This window comes from Lissotriton helveticus, chromosome 5_1 (assembly GCF_964261635.1).
Source record: "Lissotriton helveticus chromosome 5_1, aLisHel1.1, whole genome shotgun sequence".
Taxonomy (NCBI): domain Eukaryota; kingdom Metazoa; phylum Chordata; class Amphibia; order Caudata; family Salamandridae; genus Lissotriton; species Lissotriton helveticus.
In genome coordinates this window covers 1,703,539,417-1,703,563,856 of record NC_136065.1, presented here as the reverse complement: position 1 = coordinate 1,703,563,856, position 24,440 = coordinate 1,703,539,417, and the positions used below count along the sequence as shown (strand labels likewise).

Below are 24,440 nucleotides of genomic sequence, written 5' to 3'. Positions count from 1 at the left end.
ACGCCTTAGTGGCGTCTAAAAAGACTGCAACGAGAGGAAAATGGGGGGCCACCGTCTGTATGAGTGAAAAGAGAGTGCGCAGGTTGTGTGAAGTCGCTCTAGATGGGATAAAACCAGACTGGTCTGGGAGTATGATCCTCGTCATGAGCAGGGACAGTCGTGTGCCAAGGACCGTGGCTAATATTTTCGCATCACAATTTATTAGCCATAGTGGCCTATAGGAGTCGCAAAACCTAGAGTCTTTACCCGGCTTCAATAGGGACGTGATCACCACTTCGCGCATTGATCTGGGCAGTATCCCACCCTCTAAGGAGTCCTCAAACACTTCCTTAAGAACCGGCGCCATAATATTTATATAACACTTATGGAATTCCGCCGGTATACCATCTAGGCCAGGCGCCTTTCCATTGCTCAATGACATGATAGCATCCCTAATTTCATCTAGTTCAAGGGGCGCACTCAGAAATTTCCTATGTATGCCACTTAACCAGCATAATGCTACATCTCCTAGGAACCCATTCAGATCTACCTCCCCGAAGCCTGTGTGGTGTAAAGGTGCTCATTGTGTGTTTTAAAGGCGTCCGCAATATTATCATTGTCTCTACGAGTCTCTCCGTCAGTAGTTTCGATTTCCATAATTACATTAGTACTGCGCGTCGTGCGTATAATTTCCGCTAACGCCCTCCCTGGTCGTTCCCCTTCACCATACCTACGTGCAATCCAGTATTTGCTACGGAATTTAGTTTCATGAAGTGCCTCCTCCTCGTATTCCGTCAATTTAACCCTAAACTGCCGGTGTGCCTCTCCCCAATCCTTGCCCCGCATTTGGCTCTCTAACTCCTTCATTTCATCCTCCAGCTTTCGGATTGTGCGTTGTATATCCCGCAGTATCCCAAAACTCTTAGCAATACACCACCCCTAACAGTGACCTTGAAGGCCTCCCAGACCGTCGCTACATCATCAACCGTGTCCTTATTCTGAGGAAAAAAGTCTATTATATCAGTTTCTAGTTCTGTCCTAAATACGGGATCCAAAAGGGCAGTAGGTTGTAGGCGCCAAGCATTTCTGGGGCGATCATAGCCAGGCACAGTCAATGTGATTAACACGGGACAATGATCGGAATGGGTTCTGGCCAAGTGCCTAGCCCCCGTCACCCCAAGAGCTAGTTCTCTGGTCAAGAAACAATAGTCAAGTCGCGCCCATGAGCATGTGTATGATGTGAAATGTGTGCCCTCTTGCTGCGCGGGATGCATATGTCTCCAACTATCTATCAGCTGCCCCTCCTCAAGTATACCCTGAAGTGTCTCTCTCATCCTAGGGTGGTATTGTGCCTTTCCGTCTGCTCTATCCATAGCTGGTGTAATCGCCCCATTGAAGTCACCCCCCCAGATTATGTGTCTTGATCCGGCATCTAGTATTTTTCCCATAGCATCGTAAAGAATTCTGGAGTATCCACGTTCGGTGCATAGCAATTAACTATGGTAATAGTGCTATCTCCCAATCTCCCCCATATCATCACGTATCGGCCAGCCATATCCGTTAATTGTCCTAATAGTGTGAAAGGGACCGTACGTCTCAACAGTATGGCTGCACCTCTAGCATTAGAGGAGTAGCTGGAAAAGACACGGAGCCCTGCCCACCTGGTGGCAAAAGAGGGGTTAGTGCGCGGTGGTGTGTGCGTCTCTTGTAGCATTACCACATCAGCCCCATGCCTATCTAAGTATGCTAATATCTGCCTGCTTTTCCTAGTATCTTTAAGCCCCCTGATATTCCAAGAGAGTATTGTAAGTTTGGAAGCCGCTCGCTCACCCATCATTAGAATAGGCAAGCCATTTGTGCCACATGAACCATGGACATAGTGTCATTCCTGCCATCCATGTACCTCCCGACGCAGTGTCTCCGCTGTATGCCCCATCCCAACCCAGACCCCAAGGGTGTATTATCAAACAACAATGAGTCCTGTGAAACCCCTCTGCCTCCCTGCCCCCCTCTGCGTACCACGGCAGGAAACCGTCCCGCCCCGTAGTAAACAGTTAACACTAAACACTGAGAGAGTACAATCCTGCAATCTCTCCCTCCCCTTCCCTCCCCCCGCCCACTGAAGCAGCCCCAACTTGCCAGTATACTTTACTACCCCCCCACCCCGCATACCCAACACCAACATTGTTGTCAGCAAATCAACAACTTCTAAGCAAGGGGAACACCCGTTAGGGAACATCTCTAGCTGGTCACACAACCACCTCCCCTCCCCAAGCCCTTCGATCTGGTGGACCTCTGGGCTACGTTAAAGGAGGGGGAGTGGGGCCTGGAATACATTACCACCGGAACTCTCGGAACCCTTCAGCTGAATGTTCATTAATTGTCCCCAGTCTCGTTATTGTATTTGTAACACCTCCATCCGGTAGCAATGTCCATAAAATCTATATCCATTCTGTAATGATGGCATCTCAGCATTCCTCATCTGTCCCTGGTGAGTTGTCTTGGTTCGTCGGGCTCTGTTCTCTCAGTCCACGTCACGCTTTCTTCAGCGTTCGTAGGTAATCTTCCACCTGTTGCGGATTAGTGAAGAAGCGCCGCTTCCCTTGGTGGGTCACTCTGAGCCGGGCCGGATATAGCAAGATGTAGTCAATCTGTGCCTCGCGGACTTTCTTTTTACCGTAATGAATTTGCGACGTTCTTCTTGAACTATCGGGGTGAAGTCCGGGTAGATGGAGAATGTCACGCCTTCGTAGGTCAGGGTTTGTTTGGTGCGAGCCGCTCGCAGGGCTACATCTCGATATCGATAATTTAGTAGACGAGCAATGATGGGTCTAGGTGGGGTACCAGGCTTCGGCGGCGGACCAAGGGATCCATGGGCTCGTTCAACTATAAATTGTGTGGAGAAGGCATCAGAACCAACAGTAGACAGAAGCAATTTTTCAATATAATCCTCCATGCGTCCAGTGTTCGTGGACTCCGGCACTCCTGTGACGCGTATATTGTTGCGCCTACTACGGGCTTCCAAATCTTTGTTCTTTGCTGCTATGACCCGCAGTAGGTTGTCCATTCTTGCTAGTTGCGCTGTGTGTCCCGTCGTGATGCCATAATTTTCGGAAATGCGTCGTTCTGTCTCCACAATTCGTTCTTCATGTTGATCCATTTTGTGTTCAATTGCGTCCATTCTCGAGGACATTTTGTCCACATTATCCACCACTGTGGCAAATCCTTGCCTAATTTCTTGTAGGATCTGTTGGTTAGTCATCTCTGTGGTTGATGATCCGCTTGTTGCCCGGTCTGCTCCATTTGGCGTTTCATTTTCCGGGTTGTTGTGTGGACCCTTTGTTGCAGCGTCGAAGGTGAGTTTAGGTTGGCGGGAGTCCGGTCTCCCCATGGTTGCTCGGCTCTGGGCACCCCGCTCTCCTGTCTCTTCCGATCTGGCTGCCAATCCCAGCCTCTTCAGGATCTCCCACAGAGGTAGTATCGCTCCCGCAGATGGCCCAAAGGCAAGCAGCCGCAGCCTGCCACGTACCTGGCTTGCGGGTTAGTTCAGTGGTCGGCCGTGGATATGGCTGTGCCCAACTTAGCACGGTTATGTCTGGCGGTTTGCTTATCAATCGCCTATTCCTTATAGCATCCGGGTCATACAGTTCTAGTGTCCACTGTCCACCTCAGCCCGATCTCTGTCCCCAACACTCCAAGGCCCTTTGTTCGTATCTAGTCCGCAAGTGGGTACAGTGGATCGCCGCGGGTGCGGCAGCACTTATCTAGCACGATGATGCAGATCAATCAGCGTATCATGCAGCCATGTCTCAATGCACCAGGGCACCGGAACACATGCGCCTTCTGCCCGCCACCGGGCCCGAGCTCTCGCAATGTCCCCTCCTCTGCGTTCCGCTGCTGTGTTCCTTCGCTCTCCCCTTTACCTGCTGGGCATCATACTCTAGGTCGGGGTCAGATCAAGCATTCCCCGTTATGTGGCGTATAAATTGTCAGCACACTGTCTTGCACTCTGCGCCCGCAGTGGTGTCTCCTGTAGCGTGTCCCACCGTCTCTGTCAGGCCCTGTGTCCCTTCCCGTGGTCATCCAGCCCCCTGTTCTTTTCTCCGTACCACAAGCCAGCCATCGCTTCAAGGCGCCGTGTGGGGGGCCTACGGCTGTTTTTGCCAGACACTGTGCGGCAGTCTGCCACTGCTGCAGGGCTCAAGATTGTTCGAGAATGTTCGCGGCTGATTCGCGGCCACAGGTCTCACTCTATGCTGGTCACTCTATGACATTCGCTATGTCTGCTGCTGTAATGTGCCCTTTCTGTATCAGCGTTCGGCAGTCACTCCGCCGGTACCTGCAATTCTCCAGTGGTGACCCCGTCTGTGCGGCGGCTTGAATCGTCACTGTGCGCGCGCACGCCTCCTCTTCTAGCGGACTGCACTCCACGTGTGCAGCCGCGGTGTTTCCTGGCTGAGGTCGCCGCTTGCGTCTCCTCTCAGCCGTCTAGCAGTGAACCCGGGGGAAAATCAGGGTTCCGTCCCAGCAGTGCCCATGGACCGATTTCCGCCAAATTTTCACCGAGGTTGGGGATTGTTATATTCTGTTACTCCTCACTTTTTCAGCTGTCACCGCAGCCGGTTTATAAGGATAATTGCCGGATTTCTTTCCAGGCTACAGGAGCCTCACCCTAGAGCGGCCATTCTGTTGTGCGCCCTCTAGAGCCCCCCCTCTCCGTATTGTTTTTTGTCCGACTCTGAGTATTCCTTCCTCCAGAGTCGTTCTTTGGCTCTGCAGATTTTTTTTAGGTTTGTTAGCTTAGTGTTATACCATGGGGCTGATGACAATCTATTGTTTCCACGTACACTGGTTTCAGGGGCGAGACTTGAAACTGCCTGTTCAATTCAACGATTGAAATGTACTGCTGCTTGATCAGGATCAGTGTCCAGAAAGGTGCTCTGTGATCGCAGAGCAGTTTCAAGATCAAGACTATTTATTTGTTTCCAAAGGCGTGATACCCCTCTACTATTTGTACCAGGGGTTCTATTTAGGAATCCATTTATGTGGACTTCAAAGAAGACAGCACTGTCGTCTGTCCAAGGCAAGGATAGTGTTTTAGTGAAATATGTCTGTGGGTGGTTAGTGAAAATGCCATCCAGAGTAGGTTTACCCGTATGTGTATGTCTATTGACAATTTGATTTAAACCTAAACTGAGAAGCCGGTCTATTAACTCCTTGGTATTAGTATTATCGGCAGATTCTAAATGAAAATTTAAATCTCCCAACACAGAAAAATTAGAGTGTGCCATGCAGGATTCCACAACAGTTGTAATGGATTCAATACATGTGTTTCTGGGCCCAGGTGGTATATAGACTAAAAGTCCATTAAGGACATCAGTGGTGGTAACTTTGAAGCTAAACAGGATGGCCTCCTTTTTAAACTGGGGAATGTCAGGGAAAGTTGCTTTAAAATGTGAACGGTAAACAATGGCGACCCCTCCCACTCTTTGTCCTTTCCTATCAATCCTATATAAGTCATAACACGAAGGTATGGCCACGTTTAGGTCTGGTTCAGAGGCACTGTGGGTCCATGTCTCTGTGAGGAATAATATGTCAGGCATGTGAAGTTCAATAAAATCAGCGAGTTTGTGCCTATGCTAGGGAAGAGATCTAGTAAGACACCAGTTAAGGTACGCTTATTACCGAAACGTGTGTTGAACCGAGCTGTGTCAGCATTTTTTGGAAAATGGGGGACCGAGTAAGCATTAAGATTAAAGGTAGGACAGTACAGTGACTGAGAACCATTACACAAGTGAATGGAGTGACGATCACCCCGGAGCCCAAGAGATGTATTTTAAACATATGGGAGGCAACAGATCTCAACCATGCGGGTCAGGGTTGGGCAATATTAGGTATGATGTTGGCAAAATGCAACATAGCTAAAAATTGGGGGGCTCAACCCGCTCCGACATATCAAGAATGGCGAGGGGACATGGATAGAGCAAGGGTGGCTGATAGGACGGCATATATGCATCAGGATGCCCCAAAAAATGAAAAAGAGTATGGGGCAAGTGGAACACTTATAGAGGGAACATTTGTGCTCCGGCCGAGTGGGTCATCAGTGGACTCGAGTTGAGTATTAAGAGTATGGAACTTTATCAATCCAATTATGATAAAACAGAATGTAATAGTTTCATGCTTACAACAGCTGAACCAGATGTAATCGGAAGCATGAATACTGTCAAATCTGTTCCTGAACCGTCACGTCAATATTATTTGTATTCAATAAAAAGAATTTGAAAAACGGGATCATATACAAAAGGTAGACCAGATGCAGAAAAAAGTCAGGAATCTCTAAGCCGCGTAGTATAGCAAATAGATAAAGCCACTTTAGGAAAGCAAATGCTTTAGTGGCATCAAGAAAGACTTCCCCTGCTTCTGTATCTGGGTGTAACTGATGGAGGAGCACGAACAAGGTCCGGATGTTGAGTGACGTAGAGCGATTGAGAATAAAGCCAGACTGATCAGGCAGTACAAGGTTCGGCAGTAGGAAAGTAAGCCTATTTCCCAGCACCTTTTGCCAATATTTTTGGCATCGGTGTTGAATAATGAGAGTAGGCGATAGGAGTTAGGGAGCTCAGGGGGCTTATCTGGCTTTAAGAGTATGATAAGGAGCTCTCATGTAACAAGGGTGACAGAACGAGAGTGTACAAGGTTTCATCATAAACCTACAGTAGATTGGGCAAGAAGGGGAGATAACGTTTTGTAGAGCTAAGCAGGTAAGCCATCGCTGCCCGGGGACTTACAGGTGGGAATCTTCCTATGGCTGCAGTAATCTCCTTCAGAGTGATTGGCTCTGCCAAAAATGCTCTACAAGGGCCCTACAACCAGGCTAGGGTTAGGCTGCCAAAATAGGCGGCTTAGTCTGCTGTATCATGCGAATATCGGGGAGAATATAGCAGAGTGTAGCATGCAAACATGTTCAGGATATCGTCTGCATCATACGCAGTAGTACCGTCATCACGGGTCAGGCATGTGACAATTGAGGGTCCGCGCCTTTGTTTCAGTAGCTGTGCTAGTGTTTGACCAGGCCGATCACCCGCTCCATAGGCGTGTGCATTATCATATTTGTGAGAATGTATATGCTTGCGGTGACACATTCTGTTACCGCAACGCGAAGCTCCACCCAAAGTGCGCAAAGTCCCACTCAAATTGACAGTTAACCCATTTCTTATGAGTGTGGGAGGGTTGTAGACGCAGAGTGGCACAGGAGTTTTCTCCAGGTTAAAACCTTGTTCTTGTCTCCACTGCCCAAGCATTCCATTTCATCGTTATTTGGTACTCTTCCCTTCTTTCTTTCTCTGCTTCAGGGATTTCCCCATTTCTTCCTCCACCTCGTCTCTCCATATCACTGTTTGTCTATGGCAGTCCAACATCCTTTCCTTGCAGATTTGACAGTTAGGTCTTCCTGACTGCCCTGCTCCATTTTGTACAGCCTGTCTACAGACGATAACCAGACTGGGCTGTATTGGCTATTCCCCAATCACACTTCTCAACTGATATAGGCATTGGCTGTTGACCACATACTGGTGTACGCTGTAGCTCTATCCTCTCTCGATCTCTCTCGCTTATACACAGCCAGAGCAGAATGAATAGATCCAGTATCAAGTATCACATTTGCTCTTACCTTGCGGACTACGAAGGTTTGATTTGTTCCTATAAAACGCTTTGGGCTGTTAGGACGGCAGCTATAGACGAGATATGTAGCATCCCTGAACCCTGGACTCTTGAAAGAATATGAATTGGCAAAGATGCACCTCAATACATTTTCTGGGAGGCTTTGGAGGAAGCCCTGGTTAAGTTGCGATGGCGCCGGTATGATAAATGTGATAATGGAGGGTAACATCTGAATGTGCAACTGCAAACATCGGGAATCCTAACTAACTACCCCGGCCATATGCGACAAGCAAAGTAACCTCTTAACGTACTACAAATCAAGTTGTACTCGTATAGCATGGCTAATCACCCCAGGGGTATCCAGGCGCTGAGCTGCAGGTACCTGTCGCAGAGCCAGTCTTGAATCCTTTCCTGAAGTGGGTCAGCGAGGGTGAGGTGAAGGCGGAGGGCGTTCCAGGCTTCGGCGGCGAGGTGGGAGAAAGAGCGTCCTTTGGAGCGGCAGTGGCAGATACATCAAGTCTATGCGAGGGTGAGGTGTGTGGAGCGGATAATCCTGGTTGGTCAGTGGAATTGTAGGGGGTGGTTCATGTAGGCTGGTCCTTGCTCATGGAGGGCTCTGTAGGTGTGGGTCAGAAGCTGGAAAAGGCAATGATTCTGGATGGGGAGCCAGTGGAGATCCTTCAGGTGCTGGGTGATGTGTGTCCTCTTTGGCAGGTTTAGGATCAGTCTGGCTGCTGCGTTCTGGATTGTCTGGAGTCTCTGTGTGAGTTTGGTGGTGATGCCTGCATAGAGTGCATTGCCGTAGTCAACTGGTGATGAGGGCTTGTGTCACAGTGTTTCTGTTGCTGATGGGAGCGCTCGTAAGACCTTGACTTCGGTCACAGGCCTGCACTCTCCCCACATCTCCTGCTCTTCGTTGCTGCCTGCTGAGCCCCCTGCCCTGGGTGTTCGAGGCTGCTGCCTCCAAGGTTTTCCAATTTTCCTTTAAGTATGTTTACTTGCTAAATTGCTAAATTGTGTTCCATCTTCATTTACTGTAATTCTACAGATTTCCCTCCTCATATGTGCCAGCCCCCTCGCGCTTTTCCCCCATTCCCGCCACTGCTGGCCCAGCCCCTCCGCTCTACCCGCACCCGTTTCTTGCCTCTCAGCTGAGCCTCCCTCTCCTCCCCTATTTAAATGCAGACCGCTGCGCGGTTGCGCAGCTGATGCCCCGAAGGCGTGTCTAAGGCAAGCCTGTCTGCGCCCGTCCGCGACTCAACCGCGACCAGTGCCAGGAACCCTGCGCGTCTCCCAGGCCCCACCACTATGACTCTACCGCCCTCAACGGACTCAGCCCCGGAAGACCGGAAGATCGGAAGACACTCCGGCTGCGTAAGAACTGCTCCAAACATCACCCAGGGACAATTCTCGTGCAGGGCATGCCACAGATCCTTCACCATCAACGATGCCCTCACCACAAGGCCCGCCCAACTCACACACCACCAACAGCCTGACGTGCATCCTTATCAACGTGCGCTCCCTCCACCGACACGCCGTAGAGATCTGGGACCTGATGGACACAATCTCGGCCGATGTCGCCTTCTTTTCTGAAACCTGGACCAACCCCACCTCCGGCCCGATATCGTGACTGCCATCCCCGATGGCTACAAGATCCAGAGAAAAAAAGACCGCCCCCACCGCCCAGGAGGAGGACTCGCCATCGCTCACGAGACCCCCCTCCACCTCTCCACCTCTCCACGTCAAGCATGAGCAACCCCCGCTCCAACACAGAACACCTCAACTTCCAGATCCATACCAGCCCCAAGACCCCGCTAAGGGGAACACTCATCTACAGACCGCCGGGACCCCGCACCCAGTCCGCAATCACCATAGCCGAGTTCGCCGCACCCCACGCAATCGCCTCCATGGACTACATTCTACTAGGGGACCTGAACTTCCACCTCGACAACCTCAACGATCGCGACACCACCGCTCTCCTTGCCAACCTCGGACTGAAGCAGCTGGTCAACATGCCCACTAGACACACTCTCCACACTATCTTCATGGGAGGACAATTATCCAGTTCAGCCACACCACCAAGACCCCCTGGACTGACCACCACTGCGTTCATTTCACCTTCAACACCAACGCTGCACCCAAGCCACTGCCGCGACTGCCACAAAGAAACTAGAGCAAGGTCTCAGAAGATCTCCTCATCATGACCCTCCTCCAAGACCCCCTTAGCACCACGACCAACGCCAACTCCGCAGCCAAAGAACTTCACCGCTAGATCTCCCTCTGCGCCAACAAACTCGCACCCCTCCAACACCCCGCCAAACAACGCACTAAAAGCCGCCTGGTTCACCACTGAGCTACAGGAAGCCAGAGGCTTCTGCAGACGCCTAGAGAAATCCTGGCGCATCCAGAAATCAGCGGAAGCGCGGAACATCCACAGGTGCGCCCTGAAGAAATATCACCAACACATAAGGGACACCAAACGGACCTTAATTAGAGACAAAGTCCAGACCAACGTGACCAACGCCAATGAACTGTTCAACCTCATACCGAAGTTCACAAAACCCCCCCAGCAAAGCCACGGACATCACACCCTTCCAGCAACTCTGCAACAAGTTCAGCTCATATTTCCACCTGAAGATCAAGTACCTCTACGACAACTTCAACGAACCCACGCCTGACAACACCTCCCCCCAATGCTGCCGATCGACCGACCATCACGACCTGGAATCCTGCCACTGTCGAGCACACCACAACTACCATGCAGAAGACCCACTCGGGAGCCCCTACGGACCCCTTCCCTCCGCACATATTCCACAGGGCCGCCACTGCCATCGCACCCAAACTAGGACGGACCATCAACACCTCCCTCATGTCCGGCAAAAGTCACTGAGCGACTACCAGTATGCCCAGCTGACCACCTTCGTTGAAGAGAACTCCATCCTAGATGCCTCCCAGTCCAGCAACCACAGCACCGAGACCACTCTCCTCGCCGCCACAGATGACATCCACCTGCTACTTGACCAAGGACACACCGCGGCCTTCATCCTCTTAGATCTCTCTGCAGCCTTCAACACAGTTTCTCATCGCACCCTCACAGCCAGACTTCACGACGCAGGGATACAAGGAACCACCCTCGACTGGATCCGATCCTTTCTCACCAGCAGAACCCAGAGGATCAGACTCCCTCCCTTCCTCTCCGAACCCACCAATTTCAATTGCAGAGTACCCCAAGGCTGATCTCTCAGCCCCACGCTCTGCAATGTCTACATGGCTCGCCTCGCCGCCCTCATCAGACAGCATGGGCTCAGCAGTGTATCATACACCGATGACACCCAGCTCATCCTCTCACTCACGAAGAATCTCGAAGACACCAGAATCTGCTTCCAGGAAGGAATGAAGAACGTGCCAGCCTGGATGAAAGACAGCTGCTTGAAGCTCAACTCAGAAAAGACCGAGGTCCTCATCCTACGACTCTGCAACTCTGCATGGGACAACACCTGGTGGCCCTCCGCCCTAGGAAATCCACCCACTCCTACTGACCACGCACATAACCTTGGCACCATCCTCGACTCCTCCCTCTCCATAACTGACAGATCAACGCCGTCGCCTCCACCAGATTCAACTGCCTACGCATCCTCCGCAAAACCTTCAAGTGGATCCTCCCGACTGCAGAAAGACCGTCACCCATGCATTCATAACCAGCAGACTGGACTACGGCAATGCCTTGTACGCCGGAATCAACAAGACCCTACTACCTAGACTCCAGACCATCCAGAACGCAGCTGCCAGACTTGTCCTGGGAACTCTGCTTCAGGAACACATGGCCCAACACCTGCGAGACCTCCACTGGCTCCCTGTCGAGAAAAGGGTCACGTTCAAACTCCTCACCCACACCTACAATTCCCTCTACAGCATCGAACCAAAATACATCAACGAAAGAGTATCCTTCCACGTACCCAAGAGAAGCTCTGCTCCGCCGACTTCACCCTGGCAGAGGTCCCCCCTATCCGCAGAAACAACGGGTGGGAGAGCTTTTTCCTACATCGCAGCCAAGACCTGGAACAAGCTCCCCGTGAACCTCAGACGCTCGCCAACCTTGCACGCATTCAGGAAGGACCTCAAGACATGGATCTTTGACTGATCTGGAGCTGCCCTCCAGCGCCTTGAGACCCTCACGGGTGAGCAGCATGCTTTATAAACCCCTGATTGATTCATTGATGGGGAGCCATCCGGAGGCTTTGCGGAGCATGCAGAACATGTGGAAACAAGCTGAGGATACGGTGCTTACCTGACGTTTCATGGAAAGTTTGCTGTTCAGGATGATGCAGAGGTTGCGGGCGTGGTCTTCCATTTTGTCTGTGTTGAGTTTAAGGCAGTTGTCTTTTGTCCATGCCTTGACGTTCTTCATTCAGTTGTGGAAGGTGGTCTTCATCGAAGTGGGGGTCCGCTGAGAGCGAGAGGATGAGCTGTGTATTGTCGTCGTAGGAGATGAAGTTGATGTCACTCGATCTGACTATGTATAATCTTTGGGACACGCCGCAGATGGTGTGCTTGGGTTATGAGGTGAAAAGAGGGAGGCAGACTCTCTAGGTGCGTCCCGTGAGAAAGGATGCAATCCATCAAAATGCATCGTCTGTGATTCTAATCTGGCGCAGTCGATGGATAAGTGTGTGGTAGGAGTCAGTGTCAAAAGCTTGGGAGAGGCCGGAGGATAAGGGTAGCTGATTCTCCTCTGTCGAGTAGGGCACGGGTGTCATCTGTTGTGGCGATCAGGGCTGTCTCTGTGCTGTGTTTTTTTTTTTTTTTGCAGAGTTTTATATAGCACGAACTTGACCCGAACTCAATCAGGTATCAGAGCGCTTTACATAGCACCAGTTACGTTACATGAGGACACGCATTCGTTTTTGTTAGGCACGGGGAGATTAAGTGATTTGCCCAGAATCACAGGATGTTTGGCGTCGTTACCAAGACTCGAACCCAGATCCCCAGGTCTGAGGTCGAGCGCCTTAGCCGTTAGGCCAACTCCTCTCCGATAACGGATTGGGACGGGTCCGGCAGGTTGTTTCTCTCTAGGTGTTCGGTGAGTTGGAGGTTGATAGCCTTTTCCAGGACTTTGGCAGGGAATGGGAGCAGGAAGATGGGGCGGTAGTTCTGGAGCTCGCTGGGGTCTGCCGAAGGTTTCTTAAGGAGGGGTATAACCTCTGCGGGTTTTCATGCGTTGGGAAAAGGGGCTGTGGTTATGGAGGCATTGAGGATGGTCGTGAGCTGGTGGCTGATCTTGTCTATTCCGAGGATGAAGAGTCGATGGGGGAATGAGTCAATGGGTGCCCCTGAGTGAAGAAGTTCATAAGAGTAGTGGTGATCGGTGTGCTGATTTGGTCCCATGTGGTGAGCGAGTGGTTGATGGTTGAAGTCGATGGGTTGTTGGAAAGGTCACAGGGCTGGGGATCAAAGTTTCAATAAATGATTGCTATTGTGTTGTGGAAGTGGTCAACGAGGGCATCACAGCATTCCTGTGAGGAGGGGATTGAGTTTCTGTGGCAGGTGAACTCTGACGATGATGAAGAGTTCCTCGGTTTGGTTGTCGCTGGCCTCTATTCAGTGGGTCAGGTCCTCCTTTATTTGTGGCTTTGAGCTTGTAGTGTTAGTCGTGGAGGGCTGATTTGTACGTGGCTGGGTCGGTGTGGTTCCTGCTGGGGCGCCATCGCTTTCCAGTTGTTTGCACCTGTGCTTCAATGTGCTGAGTTCAGGCAAGTACCAGCTTGCTCATTTGGTGGGTCTATGCGTTTTGGCTAGTTTGGTAGGAGCAACTTGGTTGGCGGCGCTGGTGACCCACTTGTTGAAGTTCTCTACTCTCTGGTCCAGGTTGATGATGATGTTGGGCTGTGTGGTGCTGAGCGCGTAGGTCCATTGTTGTGGAATGACCTTGGTCCAGCTGTGGTACGGGGTGCATTTTATTCTCAGATGTGGGTAACAGAATTACCACTTTATCCCCAACAGTAAACTCTCCTCATTTCATAGTACATTTTAAAGAGTTACATTTTTTGGAGGGGGGGTTTGCTGGACATGTTTGCTTGTATCACTCACTATATTCGATTAGATAGATCTTTTAAACTGGTAATTTGTTCCAAGAGAGAATTCTCTTCTTATTCCTGATCTTTCTAGTGCTCCTGAGTCATTTCAAGAAGGTGTGTGTGTAAGTTTCCCAAACAACAGAACGTGAAATATCGAGTACAGCCATGTGTATGATAGTATAAGGTACATAAGACAAAATATAATTTGGTATCCCAATTTTGTCCATGAACCTCAAAATGTTTCCTTTACATGTTTTGGTAGCCTCATTACAGCTCTCTACTAACCCATCAGCTGAGGTTGATTAAACAGTTTCAACTTCATTGAATACCCAATTTCTGGCAAATAGGAGTCATGAATTTGTACAGAATGAGGATCCATTGGTCACTTAATAACTTTTAAGAATCGCACACTTGGAAAAAATATATCGTTGTTTGTGCTACACTGATAATAATGACCAATCACCATAAAAATGCTTCCAGATACCAAGTGGCGTGGTTCACAAGCACCAAAATCTAGCTATTCCCTTTGGCAGAGGGTACCAAAGGTCACAATATAACCATCCCTGAACTAGAAAAGGGAATCCCATCAAAGGGCAGTGAACAAAGAGCGTTAGGCACAAGGTGGCTTATCTAACTGAAAATCTGTGCATTCACGACAGAAATTATGAATGTGAGGAGCATACAACAGGCCATTAAAATTTCCCAATCAAGTAACTCCATCTTTTTTTATTCTATATGTCTGGCCATAGGCTAAATGCTGAAATTGTAAATGAAAAGATGTAAAAATAAGTAATTTGAGGGTTTTGGGGCGAAGGAACCTGATACAACTAACGGACACCTGCTGTATGAAGAGGAAGAATTATTTTTATTTTAGATTGGGGGTCCCAATTCGTTTCTAATGTTACCCTAATGCAAAAGAAGGTTCATCAGTAGTAACATCAACTTCATCACCCAGAAGAATCCCCGGCTTTTCCTTTTGTTCCCTACTTTTCCTTCTTTATCTCCTACTTTGAGGTTTCCCATGTTCAATAGGTTCTATTTAAGGGTGGGCGGAATTTGCGTAGTCGCGCTACGCAAAGCTCAGCAAAACGGTAAAAAATCTCTGCGAGCATGCAAAAGTTCCGCAAACACGTGGAATTGCTTATTCCGCCTGTTCTCGATGCTTTTTTCCTGTTCGCGAACGCTGTTTGCGTGCTCGGGGAGAAATATCTTGCAAACAAGCATTTTGAAAGCTCGAAGAAGCAAAAAATTCTGCGAAGCTGCAGATCGCAGAATTTTTGGCAATTCCGCGTTCTCCGCGGAACGTGAAATTACCCACATTCCGCAAATGCCGGAAGCGGAACTGACTTTACCGCCCATGCCTAGTTCTGTACAAATTTTTAAACAGTAACTTTTTTTCCAGCAGATGTCTAGATACTGTTAGTCAAGTGTTTCTGCACATAGCAGTTTGAAAAGTTTAAAGAGGGATTATGTGTCCACAAAACTAAGTTCTAGGGGGGAGTTCATGAACGTAACTTTAGCAATCCTATTTTGCGGGTTTATAGTAACTAGTATATGGGCTATTGGGTACAATATTTTGCCTACATCTAAACACATTATCCAAATACCCCTTTCTTTCTGACAATCGATTTCCTGGACCCATTTGGGATGAATTACAGTTGCACAATATGTTATGTTAAAAGATTTATAGAGCGCACAGCTGCCCCAGCGAAGGGGCGTCCCGGCGCTAACCACAGTGAGGACACACCAAATATACCAGACTGAAAAGTAGCAGAGAAGCCTAAACAAACTAAAGTAAAGAGAACAGGAACGTCTTGATAGCTTTCCTAAAAGCAAATAGACAGTCGATGGCACGAATGGGTGCAGGAAGGGAGTTCCAGCGCTTGGGCGCGAGGTACCTGAAAGCGCGCCCGCCCGCCCTGGAGAGCCTAATTTTGGGCACAACCGCCAAATGTTGTTCTGCAGAACGATGAAGGCGCGAGGGAACATAGTGGGTAATCAAGCTGTCAAGCAGAGCAGAACTAGAGAGTTTCATGATTTTAAAAGATAGACAGAGTGTCCTAAAATGGATACGACTTCCAATAGGAAGCCAGTGCAGCCTCCGGATGGTGCTGGTAGCAGAGCAACAGCGCGGAAGACCCACCAGAGCTCTGGCTGCGGCGTTCTGGACACGCTGCATTCTCTGAATTTCCGCCTTGTTCGCCCTCAGGAGAAGAGAGCTCGCGTAGTCAAGGCGAGAAAGGATGGTGGCCTGTACAATGAATTGGCGTATCGAAGGATCGAAGTATTTCAGGATGGGTCGAAGGCCTCGCAGGGTGACAAAACACGTGGTTGCTAGCTGCTTAGTGTTGGCCTGAAAAGAAAGAAGAGAGTCCATCAGAACGCCCAGATTCATTACCACACTCTTGGGCGATGGTATTGGCCCCAGGGCTGCCGGCCACCACTGCTCATTCCACAGGTTAGCATTTTTCCCTACCAACAAAACCTCAGTTTTCCCAGCATTTAGCTGCAGACAATTAGCCGCCATCCAATCGGCTACTGCCGTCAAGCTATTTTTAAATTTGGAGGCCGAGGGGGAAGAGCCGTCTGCCAAGGTGATCACAAGCTGCGTATCGTCAGCATAAGAGACCAATGTCAGATCCCACAGCTTGGCGACCGCAGCCAGCGGCTGGACATAAAGGAATAGAATGTTTTCTAGGATGGCTTTCAAGGGTTCTTGTATGGTTAAAAAAAAATGATTGGGAGAATGAAGGAGGATCATCGTTTAACCAATAAGCATGACCACAGGCATATTCAACATTCCATTTTGCCTCCTTTTCTTGGACACTGCCTAGGTGTTGCCTCATTCGCCACAATCATAACAGTGTAAGCCTGACTCTGAAGTCGAGGAAGGAAGTAGGATCTGCTCTCAGAAAAAAGACATTTCTGTACCTTCATTAATAGGGGGGAACATATTCCAAGATTATACACAGACGTTTTGGCAATGGGTCTGAAATATTTAGCCCTGTGAAAAGACCAACTAAGCTCAATGGCTACCCTAACATATACCTAACAAGCATTGGCATAGCCAATAGGTCTCGTCTTTGGGGCCTTATAAGTGTATAGGCAGAGCAATTGACTTTGCCAATGTGTTAAGCTGTGCTGTAGAGAAGTGTGGCTGCTGTGCAGCATGCAAAAAAGTTTTAATAAAAAAGCGCCACATGAGTGATGCTGTGCTGGCCCTGAGTGATGCTGTGGTGGCGCTGAGTGATGTTGTGGTGGCGCTGAGTGATGCTGTCGTGGCGCTGAGTGATGCCGTGGTGGCGCAGAATGATGCAGTGGTGGCGCAGAGTGATGCTGTGGTGGCGCAGAGTGATGCTGTGGTGGCGCTGAGTGATGCTGTGGTGGCCCTGAGTGATGCTGTGGCTGTGCTGAGTGGTGCTGAGTGATGTTGTGGTAGTGCTGAGTGATGCTGTGGTGATGCTGAGTGATGCTGTGCTGGTGCTGAGGGATGCTGTGGTGGCGCTGAGGGGTGCTGTGGTGGTGCTGAGGGATGCAGTGGTGGCGCTGAGGGATGCTGTGGTGGCGCTGAGTGATGCTGTGGTGGTGCTAACTGATGCGATGGTGGCGCTGACTGATGCTGTGGTGGCGCTGAGTGATGCTGTGGTAGTGCTGGGTGATGCTGTGCTGGCCCATCGGACTGCCAAACTCTTAATTGGCCCCCAAGATATCATGGTGATCAGTGGAGGCCTTTGGAGCAATGTACACGACTGCGACAAAGATAAGACGTATTTCACTTATCTTGCTTTCTATAAATGCATTTGCCAGTATTTATAATAAATAAATACAGTAAGTGTCTGGGTCCGTGCAGAATGACCACCTCTGACTACCGTACAATCGGGGGCTTTGATCAGACGCCTTGCTCTTCGCCTGGGAACCTCCGTGCCCAACCTCCCCAGTGTGACTTTCACTTCTAAATATAGTCACTTTGTGAGGCCCGGCTAGGCAAGTCACGCATTCCTCATGGAAACTCTCCGTGAGCTCTGCCAGCCCCCAGGTGCTGTTGGAGAGGGACGAGGCACACTCTCCCATTCCGCAGCAGAGCCAGCACTCTGACCTCCGGACGGAACCCAGGGAGCAGGGCGTGCTCGGTGAGGTGACCCTGCTGACCAACGTAAGCTCATGACCTTTCTGGCAGAGCGGGTGGACTCAGGAAGGGCGAGCACTGCAGCCCCTGTGAATAAATAACCCCATGCGTGCGAGGGACATGCTGGGTGCGCACACACTTCCGGTGCATGTGTGGTAACACGCACGAGAGCGAGCAGACTGGCAGTGCCCTGTATTCACTATCTGCTTATGGGACAGGGGAGGGGGGCAGTAATGTGCTTGGAAGCGACAGGTTGCTGAAGTAAATTCTCTGCATGTAGTGGGTAGTATATGCTGGGGGATTGGCGGGCAGGCTAGATGGGTTCGATGTTAAGTATGCCGCACTCCTCTCACCCGCCCCTGGCATGTACCATAGGCAGCAGAAAAGGGTGGCTATTTCTGTCAATAAGCAGGGGGGTGGCTATGGAGTACTAACCCCCCACTTTTCCAATCCGTTTTCTTAAGGCATTCTAATGGGCAGGGACCTGGGAAGACAGACAAGGGGATGTGATTGTTAGGGGATATTAGGAATAACCAATGGAAAGAAGAATAGGAGCATTCAAGGATGATCATGAATACAAGAAAGAAGACACAAGGTGCATTCCAAAACACAATTTGGATAGGACGCAAATATACATTTCATATTTTTTGTTAAAAAAAAAGAGGGAAAAAGCATTGTTTTTGTGTGTCTGAAACTGGTGGGGACTGACCCGCAGGCGGACGGATCCTCGCTTTACCTCTAGCTCTGTGCAGCCCACGGTATGAATTTTTACTATCTCATTACACCAGATGTGCTCTGTGGTGGGGGAGGGACAGTGAAGCGAGATGCGCATGACGGCAACGAGACAAACGAGAAGGGAGTCGGAGAAGCCAAATGCCAGCTGTGCACGTCACGCGCGCTCTTGTGCGCGTGATAGCAAGCTGGTGGCCGCTTTGGTAGCACTTTTCTAAGCAGCTACTAAATGTCTCGGCCAGACCAGCGCACGCATGATACACTTCTTGGTATTAACCTTTTCGTTCCCTTATTTATGTTATGAATAGGTCATAAAATGTACAGGAATGCATAAAAAACACTGGCAGTAAAACAGTTAGAAGTTTACATTTTCTCCTTACTGTTCCACTAAATTTGACAGCTGAAGCCATCTCGCTTTTAAAATCTTTGAAGCAATAGAATACAACTCTAATTAGGGCTCTCCACAAGGAACCACTACTATTTGTGTAAAAAAACACAAGCTATTTTCAATCTCTACAGAAGGCCTTTTTTATTTATTACAGGGCATGATGCTGTTCACAAGGGATTAGCTATCTGATGCGCAGCTTGAAATTCTCTAGACAAAAGCACGGCGATATATATTGACCGATCTGTCCACTGGCCATGCTGCACCCTTTCAAACATTATGAAAAAGAAAAAACAGGAAGCTCCGCAGTCTGATATTTTTGTAGGACTGCAGAGACACTAATAAGGTAAATGCTTCCCCTGGCTATAACCTAACTCGATGGCTGTGTCACTGGTCATTGTATATGCTTGGTCTCCTTAAACGTCCCAGAATGCTGTCCTGTCCTAATGTGATAGTTTAACACTTTGACCCATAACTATCTCTTGATGCCGCTGTACTTCTGCTAACTGGTTTACCCATCCCATACTGTCGCTAGGTTAGCAACAATTGGAGTTCGTTTAATCCCATGTCTAACAGCAATGTAGTAGTGCATGAAGAGCAGGAAAAAGTGAATCTTTGGCCAACGGTTTATTTTTTTAAACAGGTATACATAACTATTTACATGTAAGACAATTTTAGGAGGGGGCCTGGCCTGACAAGATGGCCAATCAGATACATGCTTAGAGAGTACCCCCGATGCTACAACTCCAAGATACTATATCATCCCGCCCCAGGGTGACCCACAAACCATGGTCTGGTGAGAAATGGCTATTGGCAAGATTTTCTTCCTGACCCAGTGCCTCTGTGTAGTGCTGAACTCCCTGTGTCCTATTGCCCGAGACCATTTTCAGGCACCGAAAAGTTTATTGATATCTTTGGTCTGGGAGGGAAAGTGCAGTGGAGAAGCACTCAACACATTGAAATTGGACCAGGAAGATTTGACTTCTTGACATAGAGCTGTATTACTATGAAGCACAACATCAGCATGCGGGTCAATTGGTGAAGGAGAAAAAACTACTTCTATGTACCTAAGGGTACACCCCCTTGAGCTATTGATGAAGGGCTCTAGAGTGAACAGAGATTGGCCCTACTTGTTGCGCTTGTCAGCAGACTGATTAGGAAAAGGTGACAACTATAGATCTTTAAAACGACCTCCACCTCTCCCCCCCCTTAACTAATGCCAGATTTAAGCTGGTACATTTTAACTATCTTCATTGCGTGTACCTAACCCAGATTAAGCTAAGCAGAATGTGCATGCATAGAACGGCAGCACGCCTGCCCTAAGGGACAGACAGGGCCACCTTCCTGCACCTGGCGTGGTCGTTCCCTGCGGCACACCTCCACTGGACTTCGGTGACGACACAATGGAGAGAGGTGACAAGGATTTCCTCCAGAGCACCCCTCAACACGGTATTTTAGCCCATTACAGAGAGAGCTCACAGGATGAAAAATGCAGTGGAAATTCACACAACTTGCATTGGTACTCGCGAAGAGGTGCCTCTCAAAACAAAACTGGTGCAGGGACGTGATGGATTGGGCTCAGACGCAGTAGTCTCACATCTGCTTAACTAAAAAAAAAAACGACAAAGTGGCAAAAGACCCGTACACCTGGGATGCACCCTCAGGATGTTCCAGGAGGGATAAAAGGTGGAGGACCTGACACAGGTGTGAGACAGTGGAGTCAGATAGTTCTGTCTGCAGGGTATAAAGTAGCAGCAAGAAGGGGGCAGGGTAGGTTTAACCACCAGGAGGGGGTCTGCTCATAAGGGGGTCTGAAGGGACTCGGTGGGGCTCTACAAAAAGAAAAGGGGAACAAGGACTGGCTGCAATTATGTGATGTGTCTACTTCTGAGTTGAATAATGTGAGCAAATGGTGGATGAACACACTATGCTATACAGTGATTGTTGCACAATGCTAACACTGTTGAAAAATCATAACAAATTTAAATAAAAAATAAAACGATCATTTTGGGATATAATTTCTCCTCTCTGTCTCCAAATTCCCAAGAAACCAGCTGAGCATCAATACTGGTCATGATACATGATTCTTAATGTTTCTAGTCACCTTAAAACTGTGCCACTGGGTAAAGTGCCACTAACCACACTTTCTCCCTTCCTGTTACTTTTTTTCACCGTCACATTACCTCATTCTTAGCAAAGGGTATACAACTAAACACTTACTATTACCAACTGTTTGTGCTTCCCATTTTATGGTATTCATGAAATCCTTACCACTAGTCACTCAATCACTCTTTTAGAAGCCGCTCTAGTACCGAAGGCGGCATTAGAGAGAATGGAGTACTTGCCTGAGGCCAAGGTTATGCACGTGAACAATGGTAGGGAGACTCAGAACCCAGCTCTAAGTGGGTGATCTGTCTGGGAGCAGTGAATTCTGCATGGCCAAACCTCCAGTATCTGTACTAGTTACATGACAGGTTCAGCTGTGCATAGCTGGCTGCTTTCTTGCACCCATCTCCATCTCTCCTCCACAACTACTCCTCAGTCTCTACTGCACTCATCTCTCTCTCTCCTCTGCTCTCTTTTCATTCCAACTCCCTTAACACCATACCAGAGAACTTGCACCTTTCACTTTACTGCCCCAGTCTTTCTAGGTCAGACCTGGTGTTGTGTTGTTGCTTAGCAACTAGGTTGCACGTGAATGCAGTTGCAACCTAGTTGACAGAATATTTATAGTCAATCAGACATTCTCATTCTATGTTTGCCGCTTTGGCAGATCGTTGCGAGGTGGATGAGAAGCTGGTTGCATCCACCAGTTCTCTTCAGGAATAAAGATTGCTTCTTCTACAAATGTTATTGTTTCTTCACCTGGCCTCCTTGACATATCAGCACCTGTTACTTCCGGTCTACGGAATTTAGAGTCCTCAGACTTACCACTGGCATCGTCTTATAGCAGAGTCCCTGGTTTGGTTTCCCCTTCCTTATTTTGAAGTTGGGGCTCAGACTGATGTAACTTGTGTCTAATATAGTGTATATCTGAGACAAGAAAAATCTATTATTTCATTTTTTTACTAAGAGTATTTCTACTGGCTTTTCTTATTTTGTCTTATTCTTTGTAAAGAATTTGTAAGCCTTAGTTGTAAACGCTATATCAATAGCAAAGTTATAACTGGCCACCCCACCCATTTCCTGAGAGATTTGTATCTATTACCCTCTTACTCTCTTCTAACATAAGTGACCCGATAACAGCTTCCATAACATCAAGCTGAAGTGTAACCTAAGGAATTAATTTCACGAGCTCCAAAGTTTGCTGTAACTAATCATACTGAGATTAACTTGTTAATGACTTTCCTAAATGTAATGCCACAAACGGTAACTCCGCAAACTATGACACACATGAGCACACGTTATGAATTAGGAGGCATTAAGAAGGTGCCACTCACTCATAGTGTCCATGGCTACCATCACAGAGCCAACCTTCTGAAACTGGAATCCATGAGGTAGTGCATGCACTGGCACTGCTTACCTGTAGATGGTCAGGAGCATAGGAAGAATCCATCTGCCACAGGCTGACACATGCCTCTCATCACCATTTTATTCAGGGTTTCCCTTCAAGAGGTTCTACATAAAAAAAAGAAAACACTTTACGAATCTGAACTTTTACTTTATGAAGTTAAACATGGCAGAAACAAAGACTCCGTCTTCTGCACACTACCCTTATAACCCAAAACAAACACTATATAATCACTTTAGGCACAGGGGCAGCTTTCCATCTGAAGAGACTTGAACAGCTCCCATGCATGTCATACACCAGGATGGTGATATTTAGGGTGATACTCATTTGGTCAACTTTCCAAAGGTACGGCTTAGTTCTAGAACCACTGTTGGAAATTGGGTTCTTGGTTGAGGGGAGTGGGAGCCCTTCTCAAGCAACAGCCACAATCCTTGTCAAGTTGAAGCACAAGAAGTCACTAAATTAACTTGTGATTAACTATGTGGTAGCTTGGCACAAACTGTCAGGCTGAACTTAAGGACAATTTGTGAAGTATTTAAGAAGCACACAAACCGCAATAAAGTGGAAGCACAACACAAGTAAAATCCCATACCTATTTCGAAAATTTGAGTAAAATGTAGTCTAAAATGACAACCCAATCAGTAGAACTGGAGAAATGCATTTTCAAAGATCTAAGAAAGGTACAGCATCGGGTAAAAGTCACAAATTCAGGCTGATCGTGATCTGGCATGGGCGGGATATAGGGATTAGGTTAACCCTGCTGAAAAAGTTACCTTTTAAAGTACAAAGCAGATAGTTCCAGTTCGTGCTGACAGAGACCACAAGGAGCAGGTTGGGCATCGGGTACAGTCATTGGGCATCCCAGATGGTTGTTGCTGCAGTTTCACATTGGCAGTCACCGCAGTCTGTGGCACGAAGTGTAGATCTTGCGTTGCCGGTCGTTGCTGGTGGTCGCTGTAGCATGAAGAGTCGGGTTCACTACAGCTTCTCATTGGCAGTTAATGCGGGCAGCAAGATCTTGGCACAAATTCATCCATTTGAGGTCATGAAGAGTCCAAAATTTCTGTATTTCTTCATTTAGGAGAAGCTCAACGGATGCCACACCAATGAGCCAAGACCCTGGGAGGTACCTCTTGAGGGATCAGAAACTCACTCCATCAGAAGGCAGAATGGCTCAGGCCGGTCTAGTATCAGGTCCAGGCAGCTCCAGTGCAGCATGTTAATTGGTAGTTACAGGGAGGCCTCTGGAGCTTATTGTGTCCCTGTAGCCCAGAACATTCAGTCAGCAGATCCTTGGACTCACCTCAGCCTGGGATGAAGGGTGCCTTTTGGAGACTGGTCAGGGCCAGGGCCAAAAATGCTGCCCGTTTTCTCTTCAGTAGTACCTACCGTACACCATCCACATCCAGAAACAGAGCAACACACTCACCACACCAAATGCACACCACACACTTACTACAAACCAACACTATGCACAAATCAATGTCTCAGCACCCACTACAACACCACACAAACCACACCTATACACCCTTTTATCCCAGCTCCCACATATTTCCGCCATCACTTACAAACAATACACAACTCTATCCTATACCAGAAACCAATCCACTCATCACTAATACAACTCCATTCCACACCATACGTCCCATCCAGACACACACACCCTGCTCTAATTACGCCATACCACTTTTTATCACTAACAAACATATTATCAGCCATCCATCATTTGTCCAACCAACACCTTCCTCTCCCTTCTACCATGATAATACAAACGCACAACACATACACTGCACGGCACCACACTTTTTAACTCTTGCAACAAACCAGTCTAAGACAAACACTCTTACTTCTACTTCATTCCCTCCTACACAAAACATTCACTCTACTCAAAAACACATCACCACCCCCTTTATCTTATAACCTCCTCTCATAAACAATACTACACAAACAAATCCATTGCATGAAACAAATACA

The 24,440-nt window shown here is 48.4% G+C and overlaps 1 protein-coding gene across 2 annotated transcripts in view; it reads right to left on the bottom strand.

The window, feature by feature from the left end:
• The window catches only part of BCL2L2 (BCL2 like 2), a 212,701-nt gene that overhangs the window by 64,707 nt on the left and 123,554 nt on the right, over positions 1-24,440 (bottom strand). For both annotated transcript variants that reach the window (XM_078644981.1, XM_078644982.1), the window contains one exon: positions 22,479-22,573. The gene's annotated coding sequence lies outside the window, so the exon portion shown is untranslated. The remainder of the gene's footprint in view (positions 1-22,478; positions 22,574-24,440) is intronic.